The following is a 13,699-nucleotide window of genomic DNA, read 5'->3' as shown; positions in this document are numbered from 1 at the left end:
ACTTGCCTGTTACTCCAGGTATCTCTTGACTTCCTACTTTTGCATTCCAGTCCCCTATGATGAAAAGGACATCTTTTTATGATGTCAGTTATGGAACCTGCTGGCGAATCTCTCACTGCATTCTATATCCCCGTCAGGAGAGCTTTGGGCTGTTACCATCTTCCGTTCCTCTCAATGTGCATTTCTCTTCTATCTGCAATTTTTGTCCAAAAATTTGCTCTCTTGTCATCATCTCTGCTATTCTTTTTGCTCTTATGGATTACCACATCTTTATATTCCTTTACTATGATGTTTTGTGGTCTGGGGAAGGAGAGAAGGTAAACCACAAGTGTCAGTCACTAATTTTTAACCAGACCCCTAAATTCCTTCAAGGCAGAACTGGGTTTATTAATTTCTGTCCCAACTACTTATCACAATGAAGAGTTGGCATTTTCAGTCATGCTTAAGGAAAAAAGGTAAAAAGATGGAATGAATGTCTCCAAGAGTTGTTTTGCTATGCTCATGCCTACGACAAGATATAAGCTATACCGAAAAGTTTAAACAGATAGCGGTTACAGAGCAGATAATGATACTAGAAAATGGGTCAAACATACTTCGGGATCTACAGAAAAGCCAAAATGCATGTTCCTAAGTGGTGTTTTCAGAGACTTGGTACTTGCCTTTGACTCATATGTATTATTCAAGTTTCCAAGAAAAGTTTTCCTATTGCCCATGTGTGCAGCTTCCCACGTGATGCTCGTGGGAAAAAACCCGCTTGCCAATTCAGGAGACATAAGAGACACAGGTTCGATCCCTGGGTCAGGAAGATCCCCTGAAGGAGGGCATGGCACTCCGCTCCAGTATGCTTGCCTGGGGAATCCCATGGACAGAGGAGCCTGGTGGGCTACAGTCCATAGGGTCATACTGAGTCAGGCATGGCTGAAATGACTTAGCACGCATGCATAGGGCATATTTATGTACAAGTCTTGTCCCCTTCACTGCCCTTCCTCTCCTACCACCACTAACCCTCACCATAGCTGCATCCCCTCTGAGTTGTTTCCTGAGAGTCAGGGTGTCAGCACTCCTGAACTCCTAGCTCAGACAGTTGAGTAGGAGAAGAGGTGGGTGGTTCAGTCATTTATTTTTGCATGCCTGATTTCAACCGTGCCCTCCTCATGCCCTGACTTCCCTGGTGGCTCAGATGGTAAAGCGTCTGCTTACAATGCAGGAGACCCAGGTTCAATCCCTGGGTCGGGAAAATCTCCTGAAGAGGGAAATGGCAACCCACTCCAGTATTCTTGCCTGGAAAATCCCATGGATGGAGGAGCCTGGTAGACTACAGTCCATGGGGTCGCAAAGAGTTGGATACGACTGAGCGATTTCACCTTCACCTTCACCTTCACCTTCTCACCAAATGGGAGCTTCCAGCTCTTAGAGGAGATGTGCAGCCCCTTTTGTTCCTCTGCCTTTCAAGCTGCAAAGATGCCTTTCCCCAGATCAAAAGATTAAGGTTCCTTCCAGAATTCCATACCAGCTGGTTCTGAGCATTTTAAATGTGCCTGAAAAAAGCATCTGCTCTTTCCGTGTTGCTTCTATCTTCCCTTTACACTAAACACCTATTCATTTATGTCTGCTAAGGCTGAGAAGTGGAGAATCTCTAGTTTGTAAATATAAAAGCAGAACCCTCTGTCACGCACTTACTACGTCCCCAATTATAAGGCTTGCAATGCCTGTTTTTGACCAGCTGCCAGCCTGCTGTGCCCAGTGTTGACTGGAACTATCTTTCTCAGGGTAGAACATGACATTCACACAAGAACTTGGCTTATATTTTGATAAACTTAAATCCTTGAGAGGCTTTCTTGAACTGCTGTTTTGAAACTTCCTAATGCCCCAATTAAAGAGACTTTCAGTTTTCTCTGAGTTTTACAGCTCAGCCTGGTGTAATCTGGATTGGGATAGTTCCAAGAGAGGAGGTCAAAAAAAGTGCAGATTCATACATAATGTATGTAGGATTTTAATAAGCATCCTTTCATACAACAGCTTCTCTTCATGGCTTCCCATAAAACTTCGCAAGCCACAGGCACTATGACTATTATTTTTTAAAACAGTAACAGAAGGAAATGTTCAACCTCTTGCAATCTAAGTTGCTCCAAGAATTTCAATGTCTTTTATACAGATGCCTCACAACAAAAATCTGTACTCTATGGCAGTAATCCTCATCAAAATTAGATAAGCTCTATGAAGTTATACAGGCTTGAGAAATTTCAACACTCATTTCCCACTTACAAAGTGATGGTAAATTAAATTAATGCCTAATGAGAAAGGGGGGTTGAGCAACTACCTACTAACACTAGAAATGGATAGATAAGAGGATATAATTTAAACAAAATAGACTAGGAAAAGCATTTTTTTGAAGTTGATTTTCTCCTATTTTTATTTCATAGGATAAGGGCATATCAGATTTGAATGAGATCTTGGAGAATGTATGAGATACTCAGCAAAAATCTCTGCTTAGTGGTAAGGCACATGGGATTGACTATCTACCCGAGAACCATCCCCAACCATCTTTCTCTTTCACTAACCCTTGGGAATACATCTCAGCATTAAGAGAAGTCACATCGAGCCTTGATAGACCAACACATCATTTAGAGCTTATGGACTGAGAGCTGAATACAGTCCTGGATGAGATTCTAAGTTGTCTCTCTTCGAGTAGTGACTGAATGCATTTCGTAGATGTGGTTACCATCCACTTACTGGATAACCTCCAGGGAAAGGGAACTCAAAATAGTCTTTTCCATTCTTGGCTAAGTCTGAATGTTAGGAAATATTTCCTATATAAGAAGCTGAAGACTAGCCATAAATCTTTTAGTTGCAAGTCATAACACCTAACTCAAATTATTTTGGTTTTTAAGAGTGGACTAATTGAAGAACCCCCCAGAGTTGTTCAGGTTTAGCTGGACCCAGAGGTTCCAAAGCCCTGGGAAGCTTGATTGAACTGTCTCCCACTCATCTGTGTGCCAGTAACTGTAGTTGTGAGCTTAGAGGATCCTGGTCCATCAGTTTTAAGTCAAACATCTATCTCTTGGGACCAAGGGCTGGGGGAAGAGGAATCAGTCCCTCTTGAACCACATAGGTTGAACAGAATCCCCATAAAACAAGATAAAGAGAATTACCCAAAAGAAAGAGTGAAGAATGATACTGCATAGACAAAACCTCATTCTTGGTGCACAGATCATTTCACATATACACCTCTCCCCACATGATGTCAACTGCTCCATATACAATAGGAAAGACAGGGCATTCCTCTGCCAAGAGATATATTCAGTTACCCCTAAGTCCTGCACCTAGTTGTAAACTGAAGTTGTCCAACTGACAAGCATTCTTTTAGGGCAGGGCCAGATGTAGGATTTATCATACATTACTAAGTGATATATTAAAGCAGTCTCCCTCAAAAAAATAGCATGCAATATGGAGGGGGAAAGAAAATATTTGTAATTCAAATTCCCAGTTGGAAAAGGAGAGAAATTAAGACAATATCAAAGATTACTAGATCACAACAGATCTCACGCAGGTGGACAGAATTAGCAAGAATCCCTGCTTGCAGTGCAGTAAGACAGTGGATGGCCATCCTGGCTGACTCCAGGTTCTGCTCCAGGGCCCAGTGTCACACGATTCCTCTTTGGAGAATGGCCCTGTATCTGTTAAATCTAACTGCATAGGCTCTGGATGCAGATTTGCAATTTTAGGGGTTTTTTAGGGTTGAGAAGTTGTAGGATTAGGGTTTCTCTGGCAGTACAATTCCCTTAAAAACTCAATCAGCAACTGGCCAGCTTGTTAATAAACACAACCATATATCTTACTGAATCTTGGTCTCTGAACATGTACCCTGTTTCATAGTTTCTGTGTCTTAGGAATATGCCTGGATCTTTATCATCCATCTTGCTCTCAAAAAACTGCTTCTATTTTAACTATGCCTCAGTTCAGTTCAGTTCAGTCGTTCAGTCGTGTCTGACTCTTTGCAACCCCATGAATTCCAGCATGCCAGGCCTCCCTGTCTATCACCAACTCCTGGAGTTCACTCAAACTCATTTCCATCGAGTCGGTGATGCCATCCAGCCATCTCATCCTTGGTCATCCCCTTCTCCTCTTGCCCCCAATCCCTCCCAGCATCAGAGTCTTTCCCAATGAGTCAACTCTTCGCGTGAGGTGGCCAAAGTATTGGAGTTTCAGCTTTAGCATCAGTCCTTCCAATGAACATCCAGGACTGATTTCCTTTAGAATGGACTGGTTGGATCTCCTTGCAGTTCAAGGGACTCCCAAGAGTCTTCTCCAACACCACAGTTCAAAAGCATCAATTCTTTGGCGCTCAGCTTTCTTCACAGTCCAACTCTCACATCCATACATGACCACTGGAAAAAACATAGCCTTGACTAGACAGACCTTTGTTGACCTAGTAATGTCTCTGCTTTTTAATATGCTGTCTAGGTTGGTCATAACTTTCCTTCCAAGGAGTAAGCGTCTTTTAATTTCATGGCTGCAATCACCATCTGCAGTGATTTTGGAGCCCCCCAAAATGAAGTCTGACACTGTTTCCACTGTTTCCCCATCTATTTGCCATGAAGTGATGGGACCAGATGCCATGAACTATGCCTCAGGGCACCTTGAAACAATAGACTATAACAGTAAGAGGTAAGGCACAGGTACTTCAGTGAAATACACAGCAGGAAGTGTTTGTATATTCTCTGGATTCTCCTGGGTCTTCATACTACCACATACTATTTCCCCACCTCCCTTTCTTGCTCCCACCAACATTTGTCTGAGGTAGAGAATTCAGATTTCCAGTCTTGCAAAGAGTATGACTATATGATGCTCGGCGACTTTGCATTTCTGGGCAAGGACAGATATGTTCTCTTTTAGCAATAAAACAGCCCAGGCTTGCATATCCATTCCTGAAACTATATCTGTGGCAGGTGGGTGGAGAACTCTGGTCAGGCTGAGCCATGTCCCCACTCCTGGGAGCCGAATCAGTTTATCTCTACCACAGAGACAGGACCTCTTATGCCCACCATTCCTTATGCCCACCTCACATCCACTCTGCTTCCTTGTTTATTCCAGCCACTTGCAGCACCCAGACATAAATGACAGCATGTTACCTTAGGTGCAATGTGCCTTGTATGTGTGTGTATAATATAGAGGAAGTATGCATATGTATTTTGCCATTTCCTGCTGCAGGGGATCTTCCTGACCCAGGGATTCAACCCATGTTTCTTGCATCTCCTGCACTGGCAGGCAGATTCTTTACCACTTCCCTACTTGGGAAGCTCTGTATATGTATATATATATATATATATATATATATATGTGTGTGTGTGTGTGTGTGTATACCTGTATATATATAAGCCTTGTATATATATAAGCCCTGTATATATATATATATACACACACACATAGATGGTGGTTTATATAATTTATATATAAATAAATAATATATATATAAATATAATGTTATAAATAAATATATAGAAACCACCATTTACATATATGGTGGTTTAGTCACTAAATCGTGTCCGACTCTTGCAACCCCATGGACTGTAGCCTGCCAGGCTCCTTTGCCATGGATTCTCTAGGCAAGAATACTGGAGTGGGTTGCAATTTTCCTTTCCATGGGATCTTCCAGACCCAGGGATTGAACCCAGGTCTCCTGCATTGCAGGCAGATTCTTTACCAACTGAGCTAGGAGGGAAATACATATATATATGTGTGTGTGTATTGTGTGTATATGTGTGCATATATATACACATATAAAACTGTATATTTCTATATATGTATATATACATATATATCTTACATTATGTATCTCTTTATATAATACATTACATTGTTATATATATGAAGTATACATTAGTCTTTCCTAAAACCTCTTTTTCTCCACTGGTAAGGTTTACTCAGCTGTTCTGTGTGGGTGTGTGTGCTAAGTCACTTCATTCATGTCTGACTCTTTGCAACCCTGTAGACTGTAGCCTGCAAGGTTCCTCTGTCCATCAGGTTCTCCAGGCAAGAATACTGGAGTGGGTTGCCATTTCGTCATCCAGGGGATCTTCTCAACAAAGGGATCAAACCCGCATCTCCTCTGTCTCCTGCATTGGCAGGTGGTTTCTTTACCACTAGCACCCCCTGGGAAGCCCCAGCTATTCTGATGAAGGTGCAAATAGGAGGTGAAAGAGACTGACACTATGGACAGCCCTTGACCACTGAGGACACAAGTCCATGGATTAATAGAGCCTCTTCTATTCCATTTCAAGATGCACTCTACGTAGTTTCTCAGAAGGTTTCTATCAGGACGGAAGTTTTTTTTCTCCTTCATTTTAACCTTCACTGGCCTACACTCCTGTTCTTTGAGAATAGTCCTCAAAATAAATTACTTTTGTGTAAACCTTGCTTTACACAAGTGGCCCTTAGGAAGCAACACTATGAACAAAGCTAGTGGAGGTGACGGAATTCCAGCTGAGCTATTTCAAATCCTAAAAGATGATGCTGTGAAAGTGTTGCACTCAATATGCCAGCAAATTTGGAAAACTCAGCAGTGGCCACAGGACTGGAAAAGGTCAGTTTTCATTCCAATCCCAAAGAAAGGCAATGCCAAAGAATGCTCAAACAACCGCACAATTGCACTCATCTCACACGCTAGTAAAGTAATGCTCAAAATTCTCCAAGCCAGGCTTCAGCAATACATGAACCGTGAACTTCCAGATGTTCAAGCAAGATTTAGAAAAGGCAGAGGAACCAGAGATCAAATTGCCAACATCTGCTGAATCATCAAAAAAGCAAAAGAGTTTCAGAAAAATATCTACTTCTGCTTTATTGACGATGCCAAAGCCTTTGACTGTGTGGATCACAATAAACTGTGGAAAATTCTGAAAGAGATGGGAATACCAGACCACCTGACCTGCCTCTTGAGAAATCTGTGTGCAGGTCAGGAAGCAATAGTTAGAACTGGACAAGGAATAACAGACTGGTTCCAAATCAGGAAAGGAGTACGTCAAGGCTGTATATTGTCACCCTGCTTATTTAACACATATGCAGAGTACATCATGAGAAATGCTAGACTGGAAGAAGCACAAGCTGGAATCAACATTTCTGGGAGAAATATCAATAACCTCAGATATGCAGATGACACCACCCTTATGACAGAAAGTGAAGAAGAACTAAAGTGTCTCTTGATGAAAATGAAAGACGAGAGTGAAAAAGTTGGCTTAAAACTCAACATTCACAAAACTAAGATCATGGCATCTGGTCCCATCACTTCATGGCAAATAGATGGGGAAATAATGGAAATAGTGACAGACTTTATGTTTTGGGGCTCCAAAATGACTGCAAATGGTGACTGCAGCCACGAAACTAAAAGACGCTTGCTCCTTGGAAGAAAAGTTATGACCAACCTAGACAGCACATTAAAAATCAGAAACATTACTATGCCAACAAAGGTCTGTCTAGTCAAGGCTTTGGTTTTTCCAGTCGTCATGTATGGATGTGAGAGTTGGACTATAAAGAAAGCTGAGTGTCGAAGAATTGATGCTTTTGAAATCTGGTGTTGAAGACTCTTGAGAGTCCATTGGACTGCAAGGAGATCCAACCAGTCCATCCTAAAGGAGATAAGTCCTGAATATTCGTTGGAACGACTGATGCTGAAGCTGAAACTCCAATACTTTGGCCACCTGATGTGAAGAACTGACTCATTGGAAAAGACCCTGATGCTGGGAAAGATTAAAGGTGGGAGGAGAAGGGGATGACCGACAGAGGACGAGATGGTTGGATGGCATCACTGACTCGATGGACATGAGTTTGAGTAAGCTCCAGGAACTGGTGATGAACAGGGAGGCCTGGCGTACTGCAGTCCATGGGCTCGCAAAGAGTCGGACATGACTGAGTGACTGAACTGACTGACTGACTGAAATCTTGCTTTAGAGCCTGCTTTGTGATGGATGACCACTGAACATGACTGTTACAGGCTAAGAAGTAAATGAAGAATCATAGTGTCATGGCTGGTGTGTACCGAAGCCTTACTCACCAGGCGTTCTTTGAAACGTGCTACTTGCTTTGACTTGTTCAGTTCTCACAGGTCAGTGAAATAAGTGTTCTTTTACCTGTGAAGCATGGAAGGATGATAACTTGTCCAAAGCCCTGAAGCTGTTAAGCAGAGGAGGTAGGACTCGAACATAGGCAGTTGACTCCACAGTCTTCACTTTTCATCACTACATAGCCCTGCTTATCAGGCTCACCCTGTGGTCTAACACCTCTTTGATAAGTCTGCTTAGAAATATTTGAAGGTTTCTTGCAGAGTTTTTTGTGACTTTTCTCCTCCAGGTTTATCTAAGCATTTATCTCTACAAGTATTTATTGAGAAAGCACTATGTGCTGAGCAATGTGACAGGTATTGGGGCTGATGGAAAAAACAGGGCCTTTGGTCTCAAGATGCAAACCAGGAAGGGCAGGGACAGATGGAGGGTGGGAGGGAAACAGGAAACTGGTTGTGCTGTGTGATGGCCATTGGGACACAGGTCTGCACAGGCGTGATGGAAAACTCTGGGAGGTACAATTACCCTGGACCAGTGGGGGTTGGAATGTGACCACGTCTGGTTATAGCCTGGACACTGAGAGTCATTGAGAAAGGGAGGGAACCAGTGTTATCGTGTGTGTGTGTGTGGCAGGACACCTGGGTACTGAGGTGCCTTCAGAGAGGGAGAGGACACTCAAGAAGAGGAAAGGGGAAAAAAGTAGTTTGATTTGGAAATTAAACTAAGTTGCTTTGGGACTTCATATAATCTGCTCTCCTTAGTGTTTATGTGCAGTTTATGGGGGACAGCAGATATAGGACCTTAAAGATACTTTGTTCATATATTTTATAATATGGGTAAGCTCTGTAATTCCAGCCAGTGGTAACCTTATTTCCATCAACTAAGGTAGGTGCTCTTCTATGAGCTTCATATTTATTTCTTACTCCTTATTTTTGGCTGTGTTGGGTCTTCATTGCTATGCGTGGGCTTTCTCTAGTTGTGGTGCGCAGGCTTTGCGCTGCAGCGGCTTCTCGTGTTGCAGAGCACAGCCACTAAGCGCACGGGCATCAGCAGTTGCACTCGGGCTCAGTAGTTGTGGCACGTGGGTGCAGCTGCTCCATGGCACGAAGACTCTTCCTCGGGCAGGGGTCAAACCTGCGTCCCCTGCACTGCCAGGGAGACTCCCGTCCCCTGCTCCACCAGGGAAGTCCAAGCTTCAGTTTTGAAAAAAATCTCACTGCCTTCCATGTTTCTGAACATTGTACTACTCCTCAATTCGTGTTTTTCTGTTTTTGCTTTTGCTTGTGTTTTGTTTCTGACCTTGTTAACCACATCACCCTTAGGCCTCCCACTGAGTCGGCAGTCAACCAAAATCTTTGATTTCTTCTCATATTTCTTGGGGGTTTTGTTGTTTTGTTTCCTTAAGTTTAGATGCTACTTTTTAATACATTTCATGAAATTGAGTTCACTGCTGTAACTTGTCAAGATCTTCTGAGTTTGGATACTATTCTTAAATACTTTGGCTTCTCCTCCAGTTTTGTGCAATTGATACAAGGCTGTAGTTTAATAATTATGAGAATAAGTAAGGTTTCAAAAACTTATAGGCACATGCTGTCCTAACTGAAAAGGAGGAGAAAGAAATGTCTCAGGAAAGCTAGATCACTGAGATTGCCTATTTATTCCTGGCAAAATGCTAAAATAAATTATTAAATAGATGTTTGGATAGCACTGAGCAAAGAAAGTACCAACTGCTTGAAAACAGCATAAGTCTACTAAGAAAAAATGTACTGAACTAATTTGATTTTTCCTTTCGTGGTGCTGTAGACATATGCTATGTGAATTTCAGCAGGGAATTTAATAAATCCAATTCTTTTAGTTGAGATGGATTGAATTATAACAGAATAAAGCATCCTAACCAAATGTATATGGTATAGTTGAAAGAGCATGAGCCAAAGTTTCTTGTCAAAATGTTGCTGTGAGTTCCTTTCCCACTCAAAAACAGACAAGTAAGGTAAAATGAGAAGTGAAAGATAAAAAGATACAGCCTTGCTCAAAACACAAGATGACTTCTCTGACCACCAAATAAAGAACAGAAACATACAATGCCAAAGGGGGTCTAAAGGCCAGATCTCCAAAAACAGGAAGACAGAGCTAAAAGTTTGAGTCCTACAGAGTGAAAGGGCTTGAAAATAGTCCATTTATGCATTTGGGTGGGCCATGTTCAATCATTCTTGAAAAGGCTGGATTTACATGTTCTCTTAAAAGAAAAAAAGAGATGTTTAGACAGTAGTAAGCCCTATAACAATAACCTGCTAGAAGAAAATATAATCTCTCATTTCATCCTTTCTACAACATTTTTTTAATATAACTTGCCTGGCATCTAGGCTTTTAAGTTTGATATCTCCACCAAAGGTAAAAGTTATAATGTTATATATATAATTACATTTGTAATTAGGCACATATCCAAAGTCAGCTGCTCAAGGCCATGTACTTGTATCATACCACCTGTCCTTTGCATGGACTTGGGCAGGGAAATTTTGAAGGAAAAGTCATGGATGTCAAATATTACTCATCTTGAAACTTCAGGTAGAAATGGTGGCAGAGGCCAGTAGAGGCCTATCTCATACTTGCCTGGTCCACTGCCTATTGCTTTTGACATTGTGGCTTTTCTGGGTTTACCATATGCATTTTCCATTAGCATACAGTTTTCAGTTGGCCACAGAGGAAGGCAGCTGAAAGCCAGGGTGTGGGAAAGAGCACACACCTCTACTGTTTTGCAGCTAGAACTCACCAGGGGAATTGACACTCTGCAAAAAACACCCAGCTCCTGCTCCAGATGAGTCTTCCAGCCTCATGACTTCCAGCCTCCCTTTGTGAAGCTTAGTGCCAGAGAATTGAGGGGAGAAACAGAATCATGAGCAACAGGAAAAATAAGTGACTTGGGTATGTGTCCTGTAACACTCAGGGGATTCCCTGGTGGCTCAGCTGGCAGAGAATGTGCTTGCCAATGCAGGAGATGCAAGTTCAAACCCTGGGTTGAGAAGATTCCCTGGAGAAGGAAATGGCAACCCACTCCAGTATTCTTGCTGGAAAATTCCATGGACAGAGGAGGCTGGCGGGCTATAGTCCATGGGGTTGCAAAGAGTCAGTCATGATTGAGCACACACACACACACACACAACTTTTTCCTTGTCTTCTCCCTCCCCTTTCAACTCCCTTTTCACCCCCTTCTTCAGCAAGTCATCCAAAACAGAAGGCTTTCAGGCAGCCTAATAGAGTAAGCACTTTTTTTTAGGAGAAACTTTCCTCGTTAATGTCTCTGTTTTTCTCAGGACACCTCTTTGTTCCTTTAATCCAAACCAACCAAGGAATCTTTTGGTATAGTTTTGGACTTGAGGTGGTAGAAAAGTCTGTTGGTTCTCCCAAGGGGTAGAAACTATAAGACTAAAAGAAATTTTTAAAAACCTTGGATCTATCACTCCTACCCCACCCCACATTTTCAGCAATGTGGACAAAACTAATTTCCAGTGACACAGAATGAATTTCCTATGAGGAAAGAAGACCATGCCAGAGTTGGAAAGGTGGGGTGGCGGGGGCCGGGGTAGGGGTGGTGGGGGGGTGGGGGGTGGGGACGTGGCAAGGAGAGAGAGTTTCTTGTTTCTTTACTGGAAAGCATCCTTGTTCTTCCCATAATTTGGTTGTTAAACAATTTCTTAGTTGTAATGAACAAAATTAATTCCCTTAAAAAAAACCCAACTAGTTCTAGTTTTAGTGCTTTCATCACAGACAAAAGGTCAACTAATAGAGCATTAAAATTCTTCCAGTAAGTAAATGTCTTTTACCTATGATTAGATTATTCTAAGATGCAACATTCAGACCCATCAAGTTGGGCCACTCTTTCAATACCAAACTGAGATGGCTTGCCCTTCTCAGCTGTGAAAAGGTCACATCCTATAAATGTTTCAAGTAGAACACTGTCCCTGGAGGAGATAATATCAAGTTACCACCCACATGCCCCAACCCATGTGCTTTTCAGTTCTTGTAAATCTTCATGCATCTCCCAACCTAAAAAAAAACAACAACAAAAAATAGTCTTGACCTTACCTTACTCAAAGATGAAGAAATAGGCAGCTGAATTAGCTAGGATTTCATACCACAGATATTGTCCTGGGACAACAGAAAGGCTTAGTTATGCTCTCTCTGAAGCAGTGATTCAGAGTCGGTTGCACAGGGAGGGGCTAGCCCTCAGGAAAGTTTCATCAGAACCTTTGGACCGGAGTGGGATGGGGAGGCACACAAGAAGTATCCATTTATGCTTATTCAGCCCTTCTCAAACCCTAAACTGCTCCCTTCTCATGTGAAGATCTAATTCTGTCTACAGCTTGTAATTACACCTATGTAATACTATGTAAATAAATACAAGTGCATTTATTTCTAAAGGCAGAGATCATAGTTAGATATGGTCTTCAATGTGAATGTATGCTCAAGCCACTCAGAGAATACAAGAGGGCTTGCTTAGGTCAGCTAAACAGTGCTTTTCCAGTTAGGTGGTACAATCAGCTATAAGGTATGTTTGAAATAAATTATCACTAGTAATACAGTACTGAAATTCATACAGTGTTTATTTATAAAATATAGTGGACTCGTGGAAATCCCTTACATCACTTTTTACTCATCTCAACCCTTCTGCATGGAGGGAAAGAAAAATGTATAGGTATTACATTTAATTAAAACACGAGAAATTGGATATAACCTTAGCTAAGTCTAACACATGACTGTAGGAAAAGTCTCAAACGTGAATATTATCAATCATGTCTGTGAAAGAAAAAAAGCTGAGACATGCTGAGCAGAGGGTGTACTAAAAGAGGTATGGGCCATGGAATGATTATGTACAAAAATTAATACCACATTTGTAATGGTGGAAATCTGAAATCAGTCTAAATATCCAACAACAGAGGATGGCTTACATACACTACAATTTGTAGATGCACAGTTAGACTGTGATTAAAATATATGTCTTCAAACACTAATGATATGGGCAAATGCTCAAGAGATACTTGGAGTAAAACAAGAGTATTTTTATCATCTCATTTTAAAAATAAAAAATAGAAAAATAGATTAGAAATATATCAAAATGCTAACAATATCAGAATAGTGGGGTTGTGGGAAATTTTAGTTTGATCTTTTGATTTTTCTGTATATTCCATATTGACTCTGAGGAGGACAAATATTAAGAATTCTATCACTGGGATTAGTGGGAATTCATTCAGAAAATAAAAATTAAGAATCTTTTTTTTTTTTTAATTAAGAATCTTAAGATCAAAATGAACACAGAGAATGTTAGTGTTTCCCTCATGCTTTCTCCACATCAAGTCAAATTCATTTGGGCAGCTAAATGTTGGAGGAGGTAAATGAGAAGGGTGAATGAAATAGCTTGATAATCTCAACTGGAAATTATTTAAGATGATAACTTAAAACGCTTTTCTCTTTTTCTCATTTACAGCAGAATCACTTAAAAGAAGTATCCTGTTTCTTCAACCAAAATCAAGATGATTTTATTCTCTGACATTTACCCTTTAGACACCAATTTTTTCTGCTTCTTGATTCTACTCTGTAATTTGAAGCCTTTTCTAATAAATATTTTTGGTCGAAATGAAGATGATTTA

General features: G+C 41.2%; 1 non-coding gene across 1 annotated transcript; it reads left to right on the top strand.

Annotated features, from left to right (window-relative positions):
- Positions 1–1,165: 1,165 nt before the first annotated feature.
- Positions 1,166–1,237, top strand: TRNAC-ACA. The gene has a single exon. It is a non-coding gene; the product is annotated as a tRNA-Cys (tRNA).
- Positions 1,238–13,699: the final 12,462 nt, after the last annotated feature.

This window comes from Oryx dammah, unplaced genomic scaffold, assembly GCF_014754425.2.
Source record: "Oryx dammah isolate SB20612 unplaced genomic scaffold, SCBI_Odam_1.1 HiC_scaffold_17, whole genome shotgun sequence".
NCBI classification, from domain to species: domain Eukaryota; kingdom Metazoa; phylum Chordata; class Mammalia; order Artiodactyla; family Bovidae; genus Oryx; species Oryx dammah.
The sequence above is the reverse complement of the archived record's forward strand: the minus strand, read 5'-3'. Positions and strand labels throughout refer to the sequence as shown.